Source organism: Pempheris klunzingeri, unplaced genomic scaffold (genome assembly GCF_042242105.1).
Source record: "Pempheris klunzingeri isolate RE-2024b unplaced genomic scaffold, fPemKlu1.hap1 Scaffold_366, whole genome shotgun sequence".
Classification (NCBI taxonomy): domain Eukaryota; kingdom Metazoa; phylum Chordata; class Actinopteri; order Acropomatiformes; family Pempheridae; genus Pempheris; species Pempheris klunzingeri.
Window position 1 is genome coordinate 1 of NW_027255298.1, and position 20,075 is coordinate 20,075.

The 20,075-nt window shown below is 25.8% G+C and overlaps 1 pseudogene; it reads right to left on the bottom strand.

Moving 5' to 3' along the window:
- Nucleotides 1-17,008: 17,008 nt before the first annotated feature.
- On the bottom strand, nt 17,009-18,962 carry LOC139225537 (6-phosphogluconate dehydrogenase, decarboxylating-like; annotated as a pseudogene).
- Between the last annotated feature and the right edge of the window lie 1,113 nt (nt 18,963-20,075).

Sequence of the window (20,075 nt, forward strand, 5' to 3'; positions counted from 1 at the left end):
CCCCTAAACAAATCCAAGGTCTTTTAATCGATGTTATATAACCCAACCATCTGTCGAAGTAGTTGCAAAAATTACTCGAGTTCTGCTATCTATTATTTTTAAAAAACAGTTTTTATCGTCCTCATCCTCATCAACTCCAACAATAAACCAGTTTTATCTGATTTTTAATAATCTACAAACATTTAGATTCCTTTTGCATATGACAGTTTCACCAATTTGTACTTTTTCATTTGCCTCTAATTTTTAAAAACTCGTTACCTAACTTTTATGCCATCAGATCTCTCATAATTGACTTAGAGCTTGAAATTTAAAGTATGGTAACATATTGCCATATGTTTAAGAATGCCATAATAGGTGAAGGAGGGATGTTGGTTAAGACAAGCTATATCATAGAAATCCTTTCGTGTGATTGTCTCATAACAAAGTTTAGGCCGTCTCTTAATGAGCTTCTTCTTTGTTAAAATTAAAAATGAAAACATCACTAGCATTCATTCGCTCGCCACAACACATCTGATAATCGTTGAATCATCCAATAAGATTTTTATGGTGTATTCACTTTCAACTCGAAATTATCGATAATCGATTACGCTAATATTGTCAGTATTCTCTATAGATAATTACACAGCACACTTTTTTATCACGAACATTAACGAGAGCTTCAAATGAGGAAATTAGGTACGAGACTATGACCATTGGATGAATTCAAAAAGACAGATATTTAAATTTCGATTGCTAATACATCAAACACATATTTTATCGTCTTTTTCACATTTAAAATTAAATTATGATCTATAAAATCAAATGAATTTTAAAATTACCACAATATTTCTGTAAAATCGAATTAATGGATTATTAATTCTATTTACATACATAAATTGAAATTATTTTTGAATAATTACTTCAGAAAGCAAAGGAAAGTATCTATCACTAAGCCACTTGTAAAATTTTACTTATAAACTGTCATAATTCTAAATTCTTTTATGAATCTTTATCTGTTATAAATTTACACTTAGAAGAATAAATTTTTTCTCTCTCTCTGTAATGATGTACATTAAGATTTGTATGCACTTAAATGGATCATATATAAAAACCATGTCTATTTTAAATGTCATGTTGAGATTTAATTTATCATATGTTTTAAAATTTAATATATTCTATGTTTAAAATTAGATATAATATATCCTAAAATTTTATTATGAGCAATTAAACAACCTCCCGGATTATCGTAATCTATTATTGTGTTTATTTAATAATGTCATTTAAATTGTAAATAATTCTATTGGTGATTAAATTTATGTAATTTTTTTTAAAATGGTATTCAATTTTTGATACATCGGTATTTTTCTATTGAATTAGCTGTAAATAGAATCTTAATTTTTGCAATAAAATTTAGAATATTAATTGTATTAATATTCTAGTCTCTATAACTTTGTATTAATTTTTCTTTTTTGCTTTAAATGATCAAGATAGTTTAATGGAAAAAAGTTTTTTAAAATCTATCGTACATATTTCCTACTACGCTGGTGACATTGCAGGATGAGTTATGCCATCTCTGACTACTTCAACAAAACCTGATTGATAGTTCTTGCGTATTTTTATCAAATAACGTCTTAATTTAGGAACCTCTATCATTCATCTAATTAATGACTATAATTTTATGCAATCATTTTTACTACTACAAGAAAATTACCTAATTTCGTACTTGGATGCTCTTATTTCATGTTCTACCATTCAACTAAAAGCGTAATAAATAATTTATTACAGGTATATGCGTTTATAGTTCTGTGTGTATCTCTAATTGAGAGATACAAAAGACTGGAAGTAGCAGTCACGATTGTGTTTTAAAGAAAAATTTATTAATGTTAGAACTGTTATTATACCATGTAATATTGCGTTTAATTTTTCGTGGATTGTTATATTCGTATATTTTTGAGACAGAATTAACAAGTATATCTTACGTATGCTTGGTTTTCATTTCAGACTAAGAAAGTTATATCAGAAATTAGAGACATATCACTAACATCTCAGACCATGGTTATACTGCTTCATCTCTCATAAAATGCATCGTTAAAATTATAAAATTATGGTAGCATTAATTTAGTTGTATATAATTTAAAAAGATTAAAATTTTCATATAAAATTTATTACAAACAAGTATGATTTAATAGAAGAAAGATCTATTCCTATATAATCAGGGGTTTAAAAAAGACTCTAGATATAATTTTACTTAAATTAAAGACAGAAATTGAATTAATATCCAACAATGGAGGTGTTTTATAATAATAAGGGAGGGAAAATTAGAAAAAATTATGTCTTAGAAATTATTTCTTCAAAAGAAAAGGTCTCAAAGGACATAAACTTAAAGAGTCTAATGATCCGTTATGTCCTAATAATGCAGAAATCAATGAGGTCTGAGGAATTACAATTTACGTAACAAAGTTGCTCTGTTGCAAATGCATCTAAAATTATCAATAAATATTTTACTACGACAAAATAAACCTATATTTAAAATTTCATTCATAGTCAAAGTAAAAGAAAAAATATTGGTGATATTATCTTTTAAATCCTTATGAATATAAACTATATAAATTATGTGGAAAAACCTTATTTTTACGAATCCAGTTGTGGTTGCTCTGATGAAATCATGATCTTATTTATTAAATTAATAAGATTATTTAATTGCGAAACGAATACTTAAATAGTACATATGAAAAAATATGAATCTTGACACATTTAATAATTAAATGTTTTATACATGTCCCAAATAATCTCCTTTCAATAATAAAAATCGAATTTTTTTATAAAGAAATATTAGAAATTCTTCGCTTTTACTTGAATCATAATGAAAAGAATGTTAGATTCATTTTAAAACTTTTTTTTAAAATTCTTTTAAAAAAATCAAAAAAAATATAAACATATATTTTTGTATATTTCACTTTGACCAATGCAATTGTCTCATATTTCCAATGTTTAGGCATAAAACTTTTTTTCTAATGAAATCATTTGATTGTTTATAAAATCAATGACTTCGCCTTGGATTTGTCACAAAATGACGTAGAAGAAATTACATGTTTTAGAAGTAATCTACTTGCTTCAGAATTTTAAACAATACTCATTATTGAATATTATAAAGAATTGTTGTGTAATATATTCAGAATCATTTTTAATAATGGAAGACGGTAATTCTATGGTATATGTGATGAAACTCGCGCAACGATAATAACGCGTCGGTAGATATCGTAAACCATTTTTAAATTGAAAATACAACCATTAAATATTTACATAAGGTACTCAATTAATTTTTCTTTTAAATACAAAAATCGGAAAATTTATCAGCAAAATTGTCGCCATGTTTGTTTGTTGCATATTATAAAAAAATGCGTTTGAAGGCTCTCCAAATAGATTCATTTAGTTTAGTGTGAATATTATCAATGGAAACAAATATTTTGTATATCACTTTACCGTGAACAAAACCTTAATATATAAAAAGAATATATCCAGCCCACCCATCCGTCCTTACGGTTGAATCATCATTAACTTTTTAGTTTATATTTTTATTTGTAAAGAGGAAATTTTTTTTGATACTATTACATTCCCCATATATCCCATCTATTAGCGAACAATGTTGATTATTAAGAATTCTGCCTACATTATATTTTCTTTTATAAATGGCATCTACATCAATTTAAATAACATATTCCCCTAAACTTTTATCGCATTATTCATTAATTTTTAATACTATAAAGTCTTGAATAATAGATTTCCATTCAGCTATTGTTTCCCGTGAATCTATCATGAAGTATAATTGTAAAGTTTTGTAACAGTTGGGTTTTTGATAACATATACCATAAAAAGGAATGACTTCCATTCAGGAAGCTTTGATAACTCAAAAAAAAATAAAATTTTGTCCAATGGAGAAACTGTTTTCGTGTTCAACGCATCCTTATTAATGACCATGTACAGTGTCTCTTTTTACCAATATATTCATTTATGCGCCACATAGACATGTCATGCCTACACGCAAAAAGTCCAATATTTTTTGAAGCTTAATGATAAATTGATTATCTTATCTGAAATAATCTCCAACAATAACTTTAATATCGTCAATGTTTTTTAGTGTGAAAAATTTCCTGGAACTTCCCAACCCCTAAATTAACGGATTGATATTGAAAGTTTATGAAAACAGTTACATATAACGTAAAATACCTATAGAAAATGAATACACAAAAGTAAGAGTAATCACGTTAACGTCAAATAGCATCGAAGTCGCTCATAGACATTTCTATATCGAATTTAACTAATTTCATCGTGGTCTCAATACATTTTTTTGAAATACAAAATTAATAGTAAAATTACCACGATATTAATTTTACTATTCCAAATACTCATATAATTGATGTTTAAGCGAAGGATAGATATGAAGAACAATGTGATAACTACTGTTATGATACATTTTATGCATGATATATAATCTAAACATACGACCGAAAGTTTGATCGGAAATGTAGACTTTAATAAAACATCTACAATTATTTTTTAAAAGGTTGTTTATTAACTATGTGATAAAATTTATATAAAAACAGAGTATTGTTGAAGTTTTCTTTCATGTCAAAAGTTTTAAATTTAGCACAACGCACTAATATTTGAATAATTTAGTCACACTTGCCTTATGAAACACTATAGTTATTGCAGTGAAAATGAACCACGCCAACCTCACTCAAGTAATAGATTATGTAGACATTTTCTCTGGACTAAAAATATGATCTTTGTTTTATTAAAAAGAAATTAAGTATAAACGAAATGACTAAATATTAAACATTTAAAAAAAAGTTTAAATAAAAACTAATTTGCGAATATTCAACTCCATCCCTCTTGTCGGCAAAAACCGCTAATTACGCTTTCGGAGTTTCTCGTGGCATGCTTCTAGATGTTTATGATATTGAAAATTTTGATGATTCTAGTTTCTTCAAAAATCATTAAAAAGATTTAATATATTTTTCCCTAAAAATTTATTCTTCATCCAACAGCTAGAACAAGTTCATTTTGGATGAATTTGTACAAATTTTGTTCTTATGAACATTTTTTATTGCATAAAGCATCTTACATATATATATAATAATTCTATTTTTATGTTTTTGGTATGCACACAATATTTAAACTAAAAATAAACAAATTCAGTATAAAGCCGACATATGTATTACAACTGGACATATAAAAAATAACTTTATTAAAAGATTTATACAAATTTGTAATGGAAAAATATACAAAAATCACGAAGAATTAAAAAACAATTACATTAATTTTAGGAGTCAAGACAATAACCAAGCGTGGGAAAAAATCGGAGACCGAGTTTTATCGACGGGGTGGGCGGAATTGAGTATTAACCAAACTATCTTATATGTTAAGTAAATAAATGTGAATAAAAACAAATTTTTTAGTATTAATAACTTATACTCTTTTATTCAGAAGAGTATCATTGAAAATTAACTCTACAAAGAAGTTAAAAAAAGAATATCTTATCGCCTATTACATCTTTCATTGTATAACCTAAATTAATATATGCATCAAAAAACATGTATATATAATATATAACTAATGATACAAAAAAACCACGGATTTGTTTACTGTATAATATTCATATCATAGCTGTAAAACCGTGATAAGGCTTTATAACAACAAGAATACATAGTATATATAAAGCTTTCAAAAAATCAATTATAATAATTTATAGTAGTGTCATAGTAGAAGACTGTGCAGAATATGGTAAAAAGCTCATATCAACAATGCCATCGGCTAAAAACGCTGTACGAAGTACCTCGACAATATTTTATCTTTGTTATAAAATTTAACCTGGGGAAATTCTTCGTCAATTTAATTGGCGCATGAGACGTTCAAAAATTATTAAGATCAATTCGGGGATCCAAGATAAACTTCTAATACGCGATAACGCTTGATTTTTGTTTGAATAGTTAAGCAGAAATTTTATCAATGAATTGAATAACATGTGAGTATTTGTAATATATAATGATAAAAACATAGAATTTATCTATCAATAAAAATATCACATTTATTTACAATTATTAAAAGGTCGAAAGGATTGTACTTCTATGAAGACCGTTAAGTGTATTCCCTAAATAAACATTTTTAATCCTTTCAATAAGCTGATTCACGAATGATTTTAGGCACTATAATTTTTAATCAAATTTGTATTAGTTGCATAATTGACGTATAAATAAAAAAGACGCTATCATTTATTTTTGACACTAAAAAGATTCAATTTAATATTAATTTATTTTAAATTGAGTCATAGGATTAGTTTATAAGTCAATAATAACGAATAAAATCTACACTACGGTCGAAAACAACCGCTAGATTAACAAAATTAATACAACTTTCTTAGTCAGATATAAAAATTTTTAAGTGTCTAAAAAATGAAAAAATTATGATTTTTCATTAATTTCTTCAGATATAGTGAAAATTAATAACTCAAGGTAAATAATAATATGTTTACAAACAAAATTTTTACCATGAAATAAATATGCAACATTTATTTCTTATTTTCGTAGTATCTATATATAATCACAAATTTTTTTTAACTAAAATAAAATAAATTTAAAAAATTATTTATATCTTAAAATTTTTTTGGAAAAAATAGTTAAATAAATGAGACTAATGAGAGAATACAAATATTACGAGAATTACCGAAAAAAGAGTACTAGAAAATTTCACACCGCTAGGGAATAATTTAGCGATTATTGCTTCATAATTATTGTAGAGTGAAATAATTATAATAATAATTTTAGGTAGTAAATTATAATTTGACATATTGATATGCAAAATTCATGTCTTATGATATATATAAATTGTACATGCGCAAAAAATAATTTTTTTTTAAAGTTTTTTAATTTCTCTAAAAAATCATTTAAAATACATTAAATACAATGGGTATTTTAAAATTTTTTACTTCACACTTTTTCGCCATCAACAAATGTTACTAAATAGAAAGAGTACTTTAACGTGGTTCTTAATACTGCAGAGATTGTTGTAAGTAGTATTTTGAAATAATACATTTTGCTAATCCATTTGTTTTTTATCTAAGATTATTTTTTTATGTAATGTTATTTTGACTTTCATTTCTTAATTTTTTTCTTAGTAACATTAAATATGAATTTTTAAGTTTTTTTATAATGTGAATTCGTAATATTAAATTTTCTATATGTATAATTCATAAAATTATTTATCAAATATTATAATCTACTTACATATTTGGGTCATTATCTTATATCCATTAGAAGCGCGCCTTTTTCTCATAAACAATTTATTTCATAGGTGTAACATCATTTAAGAAATATTGAAAGTAAAATTTAGTTTCTGAGTTTTAATTGTTATTAAATTGAATTATTAAGGTACAATGAACGGAACTGCAAAATCTAATAAAGGATATTTGATAGTATTTGAAGGTCTTGATAGATCTGGAAAATCTACACAATGTAAGATGTTACATGATTATTTTACGGAAAAATTACATCAGAATGCAATCCTTCAATCATTTCCTGGTATCAACATTATAGTAATAACTTTCGAACTAATAATATAAAAAAATAGATAGAACTATAAAAACAGGGTCTATTATTAATGATTATTTATCTAAAAAAATTATTCCTGGGGCTATGAGTACTCCTTGGGATACAAGTAGTGGTGATCGAACCATCCATTTATTATTTTCTGCTAATCGTTGGGAAAAGAGGTATCACTTGATACTATTAATTCTGCTATATTATGTGAAAATATTCGTATTCTTAATTCTTCTTGTTATAGACCACTTATATTAGAGAAATTAAATAGCGGTACACATGTGATTGTAGATCGGTATGCTTTTTCGGGTGTTGCATTCACTTATGCTAAAGTAAAGAAACCATAATTATATATTATTTTTTAAAAAAGTGTCAAAATATTATTAATGTAATTTAGGGCTACGATTTGGAATGGTGTAAAATGTGTGATCAAGGACTACCAAAACCCGATATTATTTTCTATTTAAACGGCAGTGTTGAGATGTTAAATGGGCGTAAAGAATTTGGCAATGAAATATACGAAAATATACCATTTCAATCAAAAGTAGGAGAGTGTTATAAAATTTTTGGAAAATATGATCTAAACTGGAAAGTAAATATTATTATAATCCTCCATAAAACTAATATTTAAAAATAGCCGATTGACGCTAACAGAGATCCAGAAACAATACACCAAGAAATAATTACTCATTTAAATAATTTACCACCATATCCAGCTAGTACAATTGACACACTCTGGTGAAAACCCTTTAATACTAATTATTGTATACTTTATTTAATTTTTGTTTATAATCGCATTGCTATAATTAATTATTTAACCTTTAAGTGGATAAATATTTGTATATCTATATCCCTAAAATTTTATTTTATGATAATAAAATTAAAAAGAATGATATAGCTTGTGTTTTCTACTATTGATTTATTAAGATTAATAGTAGGAAATATACTCTTACCATTAGAATCATATAAAACAATGATTCTCAGTAAACTAATGTCTTTTATTTTATTAGTTTAGAATTTTAATTATTATAGATGATTGAACGTATATATAACTTGATTGTATAATCAATATATATTCCAAATAATATATATTGATTTTCATGAACAATTTTTGACGATTACTGCTTTAAAACAAGTGGGAACAGCAATAATGTGTATATAAATAATTTGTTCAAGATAACATACTAATAATTCTGTGCATATGTATCCCTTAAACAAAATTTGGTATAATATCTATAATTTTTTAATACATTTAGTAAATAGTTTTTATAATTTATGCTTATAGTAAGGTAAGATTTTAAATTTTGATTAATTATTTGTATATATGATTAATTTAAATAAACTAAATGAAAAATAGATTAATTTATATGATAATTTAAGTTACTTTGGCACGATAGATTAGTAGTTACATATAAATAGAGATGAGTGTAATATTTGGATACTTATATTCTTTAAGTTCAATAATGTATTGAATGGTAAAATTTTAGCTTTTGAACTTTACAAAGTAATACTTAAGTTAAAGATTGACTTTAATATTGTAATTACTTCTTTTTTTTTAAATACTCCCGCTTAATTTTCGTATTCATAAAAACATTTCAGAGTTCATTTATTTTAATTTTAAATATATATTATTTGTTTCAATAATGTCAAAATAATTAAGCTTTTATGTATTTTGGATTCCAAGTAAAATTTATATAATTTTTTTTAATAGCATATTTAATTCCATGTAGATATGCTAATAAATAATGATGTATTAGACTAAGAGGTGATAAGTGAACTATAATGATCTACTATTAGTTTTCAAATTCATATTTGAAATATTTGATTTAGTCTATTACGCACAATTAACACGCAGTTCTTTAGAAATTTAAGAGCTTCAAACATTCTCTATAATCTGAAGAGTTTTAAGATTTACTAATGACTACAAATACGATTTGGTTTTTTAAATATTAGAATAGACAAAAAATCACTTTATATTGGTTCTAACGATCAAATTAAGCTAATCAGATAAATGTGTGAAAACTCATTACGGCATATGTTTAATTATATGAATATTTAAGGTAAAATATTTGTCATTTTGACTAAAAATAGATTACTATGATAAATATGAAAATTATAAATTACTAATGGATGCAATAATTACACTAAAATTAAAAAAAAATTATCAAGATGTATGATGTTATTATATTAGAGTGTACACTATCCTATTGTTAAAAAGTTAAAATATATCTCGTTTACTAAGCTATTTGTATTCATGAATGATTCAATGTATACTTGCTATTTGAAAAGTAGAAATTGTAAGCAATTAAACGTTTATAAGTTCAAAAACACCAGGATATTATCACATAGCATATTCCACTTTCTCAAAATAAATTTTATTAAAAACTAAAGATTATCCTGAGCAGAAAAGAAATGAGTGTTTTTTAGTCAGTATAATATATCTACAAATTTGAAAAGTAATTTATTTAACTTTTAAAGTTACAATGATTCAATGTGACTTTTAGTCGATAATTAAATCTGATAAAATAATTCGAATTTTATTCAGTGAAAAAACTATCATTCAGAATCATGATATATGTGTGGGCTATAGAATTAACACCACATTATCTTGATTGTTATAGAAGTTTAGGATATTTTTATCAACTTTATGCCTCGCAAAATATAATCTGCAGTAACAATTGGATATTTGATATTGCATCCAAAAATTGACATAAACTATCCAATACAATATTACATGTTTCGAAATGTAATTGGATAGAAACTTTGGTTACTACTTATTATGTTACAAATTATGTATACTAAATACTCTGAATGATTGAAGAGTAGAGAAAATAAAAAGATAATTTGTATAAAAGTAACAAACATGATTATTCTACTTAGAAAAACTTTCTTATAATACATATAGTGGTAGTGTTTGTTTTAAAATGAGAGTCAATAATTCATAAGCTCATCATTTATGTGACCTATATTAAATTTTAAGGTATAAATGGCGGTTATATAAAAATTTAGTAGCTTCTATATTTTTTCATGTAACATGATCGAATGATTAAATTTAGTGTCTATTTATATTTTAAAAGATTTATAATTGTTTGACCTAACACTAAATTATTTATGAACCTTTTAAAATTTCTTTGAATAATGTAATGCAATTTAAGTTATAGTACTTTAATAAAATTAGCGCATTGGGATGTGATTATAGTTAAAAAGCTAAAAGATCAAATTTTATCCAAGCTCATCACTAAAAATGTTTAATTTGTTATATTATGAAGGAAGCGGAAATACTAAATCAAATTAATGGATCCTTAATAATTGATGGAAAATCATCATGCTGTATACTATTCAGATAAACGAAATTACTTGTTACTATGAGATGATTCCAGACGATCTAAAATGTGAAAAAAGGGCAATTCGCTTAGCGGTATAGACTTATTCTTGTGGACCACATGCATGTTTCTATAGAAGACTATAGACCATTCTTGGAATGGGAGGGCGTAATCAAATGCTAGTAATGTAGACTACTTTGATGAATTCCTGCCTTGTGGAGGTTATTCGCACAGCGTGATCTTGCGAAAAAATTGAGATGAAAGAACATGTTTCACATATCGGGAATTTTTTGTGGGATAAGCTCTTGAACTATCACGGAATAGTAAGCTGGAGTTCTATGGCGCAATAAAAAGATGCTTAACTCTGTTGTGACCACTACAGCAGTCATTGAAGCATATCAGACAAGCATTAATTTCTCAAGCCAATAATTAGCACCAGAGTTTAATATTTTAGTTAAAAAACTAAAATATTAGAGTTTGGATTTAGGTGAATATTGTCATAGGTGTCTTTTTTGGATTTCACTGACACAGAATAATGATAAAATATTTGAAAGAGTTTATTAACAAGTATGACGGCGTCATTTCAATATAGTACCTCAAGTGTTTCTTCCAAATATTCGCCATAAGCTTATCTTTGCATATTTTTACTCTTAGCCAAAATTTAATTTTAAAAAATTAAAAATATTTTAACGGCGGTAGATGTACATTAACTCTTTTTTCAAATAATCTTAACTTCTTTAAAAAAACTAAATGCGAAGGAATTATTGCGTGTCTTTATATTGAAAATATTAAAATACATTTTAGAATTTTTGCATATGAATATACATAACGAATTACTAATCTAGGTAAGCTATGTAATAAATTAATATGTTGAAACGATTCTTTCTTATTTTGTGAAAATTAGTATTGCTCATTAAGATAGAGAAGGAATCTATACTCACATTTAAAATTATCTAATTAGAGTTACGAATTATGAATAAATTCTTGTTAGAAAGTGCATGTATTATCTTAGTACATTAATCATCATAGCGGACAGATTGCAGAGTTCTCTGACATCGATGTATAGATTTCAATTCCAGGGGCCGCCCGCAGTTTTTAGTCAATCGTATCCCTTAATCTGAAGTTAGTATTAAAATTATGGTAATTGCATGTATCTATAAAAAATTATAGTTCAAGCTAGTAGTGCTAGGAAGCCTGATGGGAGGGTAAAATCGAGTGCTGTTATGATGCACTAAGAGTAAACTCCTGTCTATGTTTAATAGATTCTAATATATTGAAACAACGTCCAAACGATGGACAGGGTAGGGGTGGCGGTCGACCCAAATCGAGGATGTTTATTTTTAGTGGCTTAAATATTCACACTACCGCAGAATAAGTCGAAGCTGGTGTTTGATGTCGTGTAGGTGAATTATGTTGGAAACATAGAGGCGATGCCTACATTGTTTAATGAAGCAAGTCTTACAAACTTGAACTTTACAGCCCAATAAGCTGCGCCTGGAAATTTTAATTTCGTAACTAAAAAACTGAATCATCATAAAATTACATGCAAATAATATTAATTTCATAAAAAAATATCAAATAGTTATTTTTGTACATATTTTAAGTATTATTTGTCTTTTTATTTCATTCAGCAACAGTAAAAAGCACTATTATCCTATTATTAATATATTTTAACTTAGCAGTAATTTCCTATAATATAACATTTAATATTTATTATTCATTATTTGACTCATACTCTAATACGGCATAGTAGTCTGCAATACTGTTCTAGTTTATATAGCATATCATCCAGCAAATCTTATATAATTAGCTACAAAAATTCTATTCCTTCATTTTATTTTTATGAAACATAAATTTACTCTTACACCTTTTTGAATAATATTACTCAGTCTATAAGTACTCCTAAATATTATTTAATAAAAACGGTACATTAACAATGCTTAGTTCGACCATTTGTTAAAATTTCACCTCTAAAATTTTATATATCATTATAAATTAAATTTTCAAAATTTACTTTTTAGCCAAATATATAACGCCAGATTTCCCTTAACGTTAAACATGGTATGTTGCTAATTAATCGAATATAGCTCTTACACGGCTAATTTCATGAAATTGGTAAATATGATAATTTACTAATAAATCTTATCATAGGGATTTTAAAAATTTCAGTTTAATATGAAAATAGTAATAATAATGTTGTATCCGTAGTTTTCAAGCAAGAAAGGAATATAACTGAATTAAATAGTACATAAGCAAAAAGTAGGAGTTAAATACAAAAATAAGTAATAGAGTTTATATACATAGAGAGGTGATGAATTTGGATGTTTGTCAGGTCTCCAACTTCATATATTGCGCCGCGCATTTATGGTATCCTGTTCTTGGCACAATTTGAGGTGGTGCATCTTAATAAATCCCCATACAAAAATCTCAGTTCTCTTGTTGCCGTAATAACAATCTTGATTTGGAAGCTCTACTCTGGTTGACTTATGAGATAAATAGTTTTCAATTTTCCTCCTTGCGCCGCCATCGTGCCAACTCGCGTAAACTCGTGTGCACAAAAAATAAACACTGTAAAAATTAAATCCGTTTTTGGAATGACTTAATTTTTATTTTAACTTATACATGATAAAAATATTTTTCAAAATCAAAATATTATATTTATGGAGAAAATGCAGTCATAATTTGAGCCTTTTAATATCAAATTAAAAAAATAACCAGCAAGATATTTTCATTATTTTTCAAAATAATTTTAGCATAATGCATAAGTAGCGATAAACAAACAATTCACATACTTTAAGTTTTAGGGAAATTTAAATCTTTTATGAATATTTAACTATAATTGACATTGATTTTGTAGCTTTTCTTGTGGTAACAATCAAAAAAACTATTTAATACTTCTATAATGATACAGAAATTACAAACTATTGCTAATAAAACTATATCAAAAAATAAAAGTTGCTTTATTTTAGTTTCTTAGGCTGAATTTTATGACTATTTCACTAATCATGAATATTTATATAAATATAACACTTGAAGCGTAAAAATAAAAGTTATCCATTCACCTTCAACGAATCAAGTGTACAGAACTAATATTTTTAAAAATACTCCTTGTTAAAATTCACACGCATGCGCAAACATATTGAATGGATCCTTGTACACTCTCTTCCTGAGTATTTATTATCATCTAAAATATATATATTTGGTCTAATTTGTGGAGTAGTGATTCAATTTTTCGTAAAATATTCAAAAAATATTCCTCCATATGCTCAAGTTGTATAGATGACTATACGATGTAATTGATTTATAGGAAATGCTAAAAAATCACGATAATATAGTCAAAATTGCTCTACCTTACTCTAATTTATCTGAAATCAACAAACATAATACAAAAACTTTTGATTGCTTGCTTAATATGCCACATCATTGGGATATTTACAACATCAAAAATCATCCAGGCCTATACATTATTAGAAATAGTATTCCACCAATTTCACAAGTGTATCTTACGATAAAAGCATTGACGAAATATTGTCAATATCCATACTGGAATAATTACGATATCCATCAATATGTTGTAATGGATGAAAACAACAATAATCTAACTCTTTGTGGTAATATATGGGACATCGGGAAAACGAAGTATTGCAGAAATATAGATAATGATTTATTTCATTTACAAGAAAAATATTTGAGATGGTCACAACAAGGTTATTTGTTTCATCACGATACACATACCTATGATCTTAAAACTCACGGTGAATTGGCTTCAGAGCTCGAATATATTGCGAAAAATATTACATCTCTACTTAAATTACCAAAATATGATACATACGAACCTGACATGTGTTTGGTAAATTATTATGAAGGGTATGGACACTTATCGTCAAAAAGAAAAACAACCACTTTACGGCCACATACAGACGTTTATGAACAATCAATGGACTATCCGATCGTTACAGTTTCAACTGGCTTGCCTGCGATATTTTTGATTGGTAGTGATTGTCCAAATGACGAGCCAACAGGTATTACTTTTTAATGAAAAATACTCTTTGTTATTATATAGGATATAGGTGTTTGGTTGAATTCCGGTGATATCTGTGTTATGTCAGGTCTATCTAGAACAGCGTACCATGCAGTACCTAGAGTTTTATCAGATTGCGAATTTGTTCCTAATATCGAATCATTCTATGATTTCGATAAAGTTCCTCAATTCTTCGATGATGACTCAAAAGATATTATTTTATTATATTTAAAGGAAATACAAAAATATATGCAACAATTTAGGATTAACTTTAGTATCAGACAAGTGGTGTCTCATAGATAAATTTGAATAATTTTATGTTTTTATACGTTTGTTGTTGTATTGGCATAATTTCATATATTATAAAATCTTGAAGTAGGATTTTTAAAAATTAATTCATAGGAATTAATTTCAATACTCTCACAAAATTTTGATATGATCTCTCAGAACATTAAGTAAAAAATTGAATATAATTTCTACTATATCATTATATGAGTATTGCATGTACTAGAATATCTTTCTTGAAGCTCATAATTTATTTTTACATCAATGTACAGAAGCACTAGATTATGAAATACTATTTAACTTCCTCTCACAATTATTTATATATTACATTCTAATGATAATACTACAATTTTCTTATTTGCTGCATTATAAAGTAAGCAAAAATCCAGCTGCAGTGAGAATGGATGAAATAAAATTTGCATGCTACATAAGAAAAAGTTTTGTCGTCAAAAAACGTCATATACATGTTTTTTTAAATCTTACGCTTATAAATAAAATATTCTATAATTAACTAGACTACTAAATAGAATTATAAAAAATAAATTGCCATTAGAAATTTAAATTTCTTGTGTAAAACGCGCTAATTACGAAAGAAAAGGTATGACGCTTATTATTTGGATGTTTATTTTAAATAAATTTAAGTCCTTACAAAATGGAATTTATAGCAAAATTGAATATGCAATAGCATATTTTATGACAATAAAAAATAACTAAACCTTATTTCATGTATATTTTTTTCTAAAATGTATTTTATTTTTTATAATATACATTTTATGATAATTATACATTAAAATAGCTGATTACAAGTATTTTTAAAATATAATATATAAATAATAATGTAATAGTGCTATAGAAAAAATAGAATTTTGTATATGTTTATGATTTTTACTTAAATATTACTATCTATATATATCTTATATGTAAAATATACATATAAGATATAGATTTAATAGTCTATCATGTGTTTCATCAAAATTTTCTAAAAATAGTAAATACTCTAGAAAACGTTACTAAATATCAAATTAAAAGATCATTGTAAAGTCTCAGAAAAAGAAATATATGTAGTGGTTGTCTTTTTTTAAGACTAATTTTTTCTGGAATTTGCACAAGCAGTTCTACTTATTCAACGTTTTTAATTCTTATTTGATATTTTAAAATAATCAATTATTCAAAATTATTTTGAAATAGATGGTACAAATGCATTCTTAAAAATGCCTTTGTAATATATTATGTAAATTTCACACAGTATTTTTAAACTAAAACTTCAAAATTATATCACAACAAAGTAATCTTATTATTATTTCCCTCATATCTAATACGTACAACCATAGAATTCTATATTTTTTAAAATTATATTTATTAAAAGCAATTTTGTCATATTTTTATTATAAACCATATTAACAACAAGACTTTTTTTGATATAAAAGATAAGAATAAATCAGAATTCTACACTAATTCATCAATCAATGCATATGGTAAATATGCCATCGTGCTAAAAAGACGCGCATTCCTACTTGAAAATAAAAATACTTATTAATTTAAAATTAAATAATGAAATTTAATTGTGGATTGATATAACTATACTATATTGAAGGTTATGTTGCAACTAAAAAAATTTTTTTATGATTTAAAAATTTCGTTGCATTTATAAAATTTTTAGCGCTCAAAATCTCAATATATAGGAAAATATATTTTAAAATTGTCACATAACTATTAAATTAAAATGACTAACACCAGTAATTTCAATTAATAATAAATTTAATCAAAGAGAATTGTCATGAAATATGCTGTTATTAATCAAAAGTCTATCTCTTATATGTTGAAGCAGATACATTTCCTCCATGTCCAGTCCAATTGGTATGGACAAATTTTCCTGGTTGGCCCAATTTTTCATATGTATGTGCTCCAAAATAATCCCTTTGGGCTTGAATTAAATTTGCTGGCAAATATGCAGTCCTTTTAAAATAAAAAGATCATACAACTATAAAATTTAAAAAAATACCTATATCCATCGAAGAAACAAAGTGCAGAACTAAAAGCTGGAACTGTAATACCGTGTAGTACAGCAGTTGAAACAACTTTACGCCATGATAACTAAAAAAATATTAACCGAAAAATCTAGTTGTATTACTAATATTAACCTGGCATTTTACTAATTCTCCTTTAAAGAATTCGTCAAGCATGAGATTATTTAAATTAGAATTTTTTTGATGAGCATTGTATATGTCGTTTAAAAATTTGCTTCTAATAATACAACCACCTCTCCATGTAAGAGCAATCTCACCAAATTTAGATTCCACCCATATTCTTTAGAAGCTTCTCTCATAAGCATGAAACCTTGTGCATATGAAACTATTTTTGATGCGTATAATGCCTTATTTATAAAAAATATACATAAATTTATTAATATTATATATAAAAATGGTATAAATACTTCTTTGATGTTATTAATAAATTGCATTTTATCATCCCTAGACATTACATTGCTGTTATTAACTTCCGTTTTTAGTGGAATTGAATTGCAAGCAACAATTCTTTCATCTTTCAAAGATGACAAACAACGAGAAAACACTGCTTCAGCAATCAATGTAACCGGAATACCGAAATCTAGACTATTTATTACTGTCCATTTACCTGTTCCTTTCTGTATAATTTTAATGAATTATTTGCGAGTCTTTGAATAGATAACATTTATTGATATTAGTAAAAAAATTTACTTGGCCAGCACTGTCATAAATTTTTTCTACTAAACAAGTCCCATCATTATCATCTTCATCTTTAAAACGAAGAATATCAGACGTAATTTGAATCAAATATGAATCTAGTTCTGATTTATTCCATTCAGCGAAAACAGAACTAATTTCCTCACACCCCATTTTTAAATATGTTTTCATAAGAAAATATGCTTCTGATATAAGCTAAAATAACAATAATTTGTTAAAAATTAACTTGATTCAATAATCACTTGCATATCTCCATATTCTATTCCATTATGTACCATTTTAACATAATGGCCTGCACCATCTGATCCAATCCAATTACAACATGGTGTATCATAAGCCTTAGCAGATATACATTGAAATATTTCTTTTAAATGGACCCTATAATATATATAGCAATTATTTTGATTAAGTATCATTCAACCTACCAAGCTTCTACGGAACCGCCTGGCATTAAGGATGGCCCATATCGTGCACCATCTTCTCCACCACTTACACCACATCCAACAAAATTAATTCCGCCTTCTTTAAGTCTTTTATACCTTTTCTGTTTAGTATATAAATTTATTTATTTAAGTCAATTTTCTACTTGTGTATCATGAAAGTCACTGTTTCCTCCGTCAATAATAATATCTCCAGGAGTAAGTAATGGTATCTAAAAAATTCAAAAAATAAAAAAAATTATATACATTTAAATTCTAAATGTAATTATTATGTTCCAATACAAGTCTATCAATAAAGTCATCAACCGGTTGGCCAGCCATAACAAGTAACATAACTTTTGCAGGTTTTTTCAACTTTGAAATCATATCTTCTAAACTTTTAGCTCCAATAACATTTGTATTTTTGGCTTCGTTTTCAAGAAAATGATCCACTTTACTAACTGTTCTATTAAATACACATACCTATTCAATAGTATGATTATTTTTTTTTATAATCAATACTATAGTTAAAAAGCTAGAAATACCTTATAACCGTGATCGTTCATATTAAGGACTAGATTCTGTCCCATCACAGCTAAACCTACAAGTGCTATATCTGCTTTTCTAAAGCCTATAATTAAAAAAGAAATAAAGTATACAGTACTCTCCCATTCCTCCAAATTTGAAACTCACGCTTAGTCTCGGTGTAACTCGCTGAAACTCATACATTTACAATGATTTTTTAGCGATCTGATGCATGTTTTCGCATCATTATTTATACTATGATAAACATAAAATTTTAAATGAATTGAATCCAATTTTTTTATTGTGTTATAATTTTAAATTCTATATTTATATTCAGTTTGCAAATCAGATTCCGGCACCTCCGAAAACTTATCTTTCCACCAATTCACAATCGGAATACATCGTACATTTACGCATTCTCTATTCTTCCAACTTCTTTCTATATATATCTTAGTTATATTTAATAATATTCTATATAAAAACATAAATGATAGTTTGTAACTGCTACAAATATATATATATATATATATATATAATTTCAGAATATTTTTACGTCGTACTGATACTCAACTTATTCTTAACTTATAATGTTTATTTTAATTTAGAAATAAAATAAATATTTATATACTACTTAAGAATATTCAAATGATTTTTTGGTTTATATTCAATTTTTCCGAGAGTAAAAATCGTTAATCACGTTTTCGGGGCTTCTCGTGATGTATCTTCTTACATCTACATTCTTGAAAATCTCCATATTCTATGCCTTACATCTCTTTTTACTTCAAAATTCATCGAGATTATATAATGTGTTTTTTTTAAACTCGACTTTCTTCCAACATTAAGAACATGTCCGTTTTTGAAGGATTCATAAAAGTTATGTTATTGTTAATATTTCTTTGCATAAATCATTTACAATACATAATATGAATTTATTTTTATGTTATTAGTATATATAAACAATTTTAAACAGAAAATTAACATATTCTATATAACACCAACCGATGTATTACAATTTTACATACAAAAAATTAATTTTTTACAAGGTTTATAAGTTGGCATTTTCAATTACAAATTATATAAAAATAATATCGAGAAAATAATAATCGAATACATTAATTTTAAGAATCAAAACAATAATCTAGTGTGTAGAAATTGCGGTTACCGAGTAATTCCGAAGAGATGGGAGTAATTAAATATTATCGTTT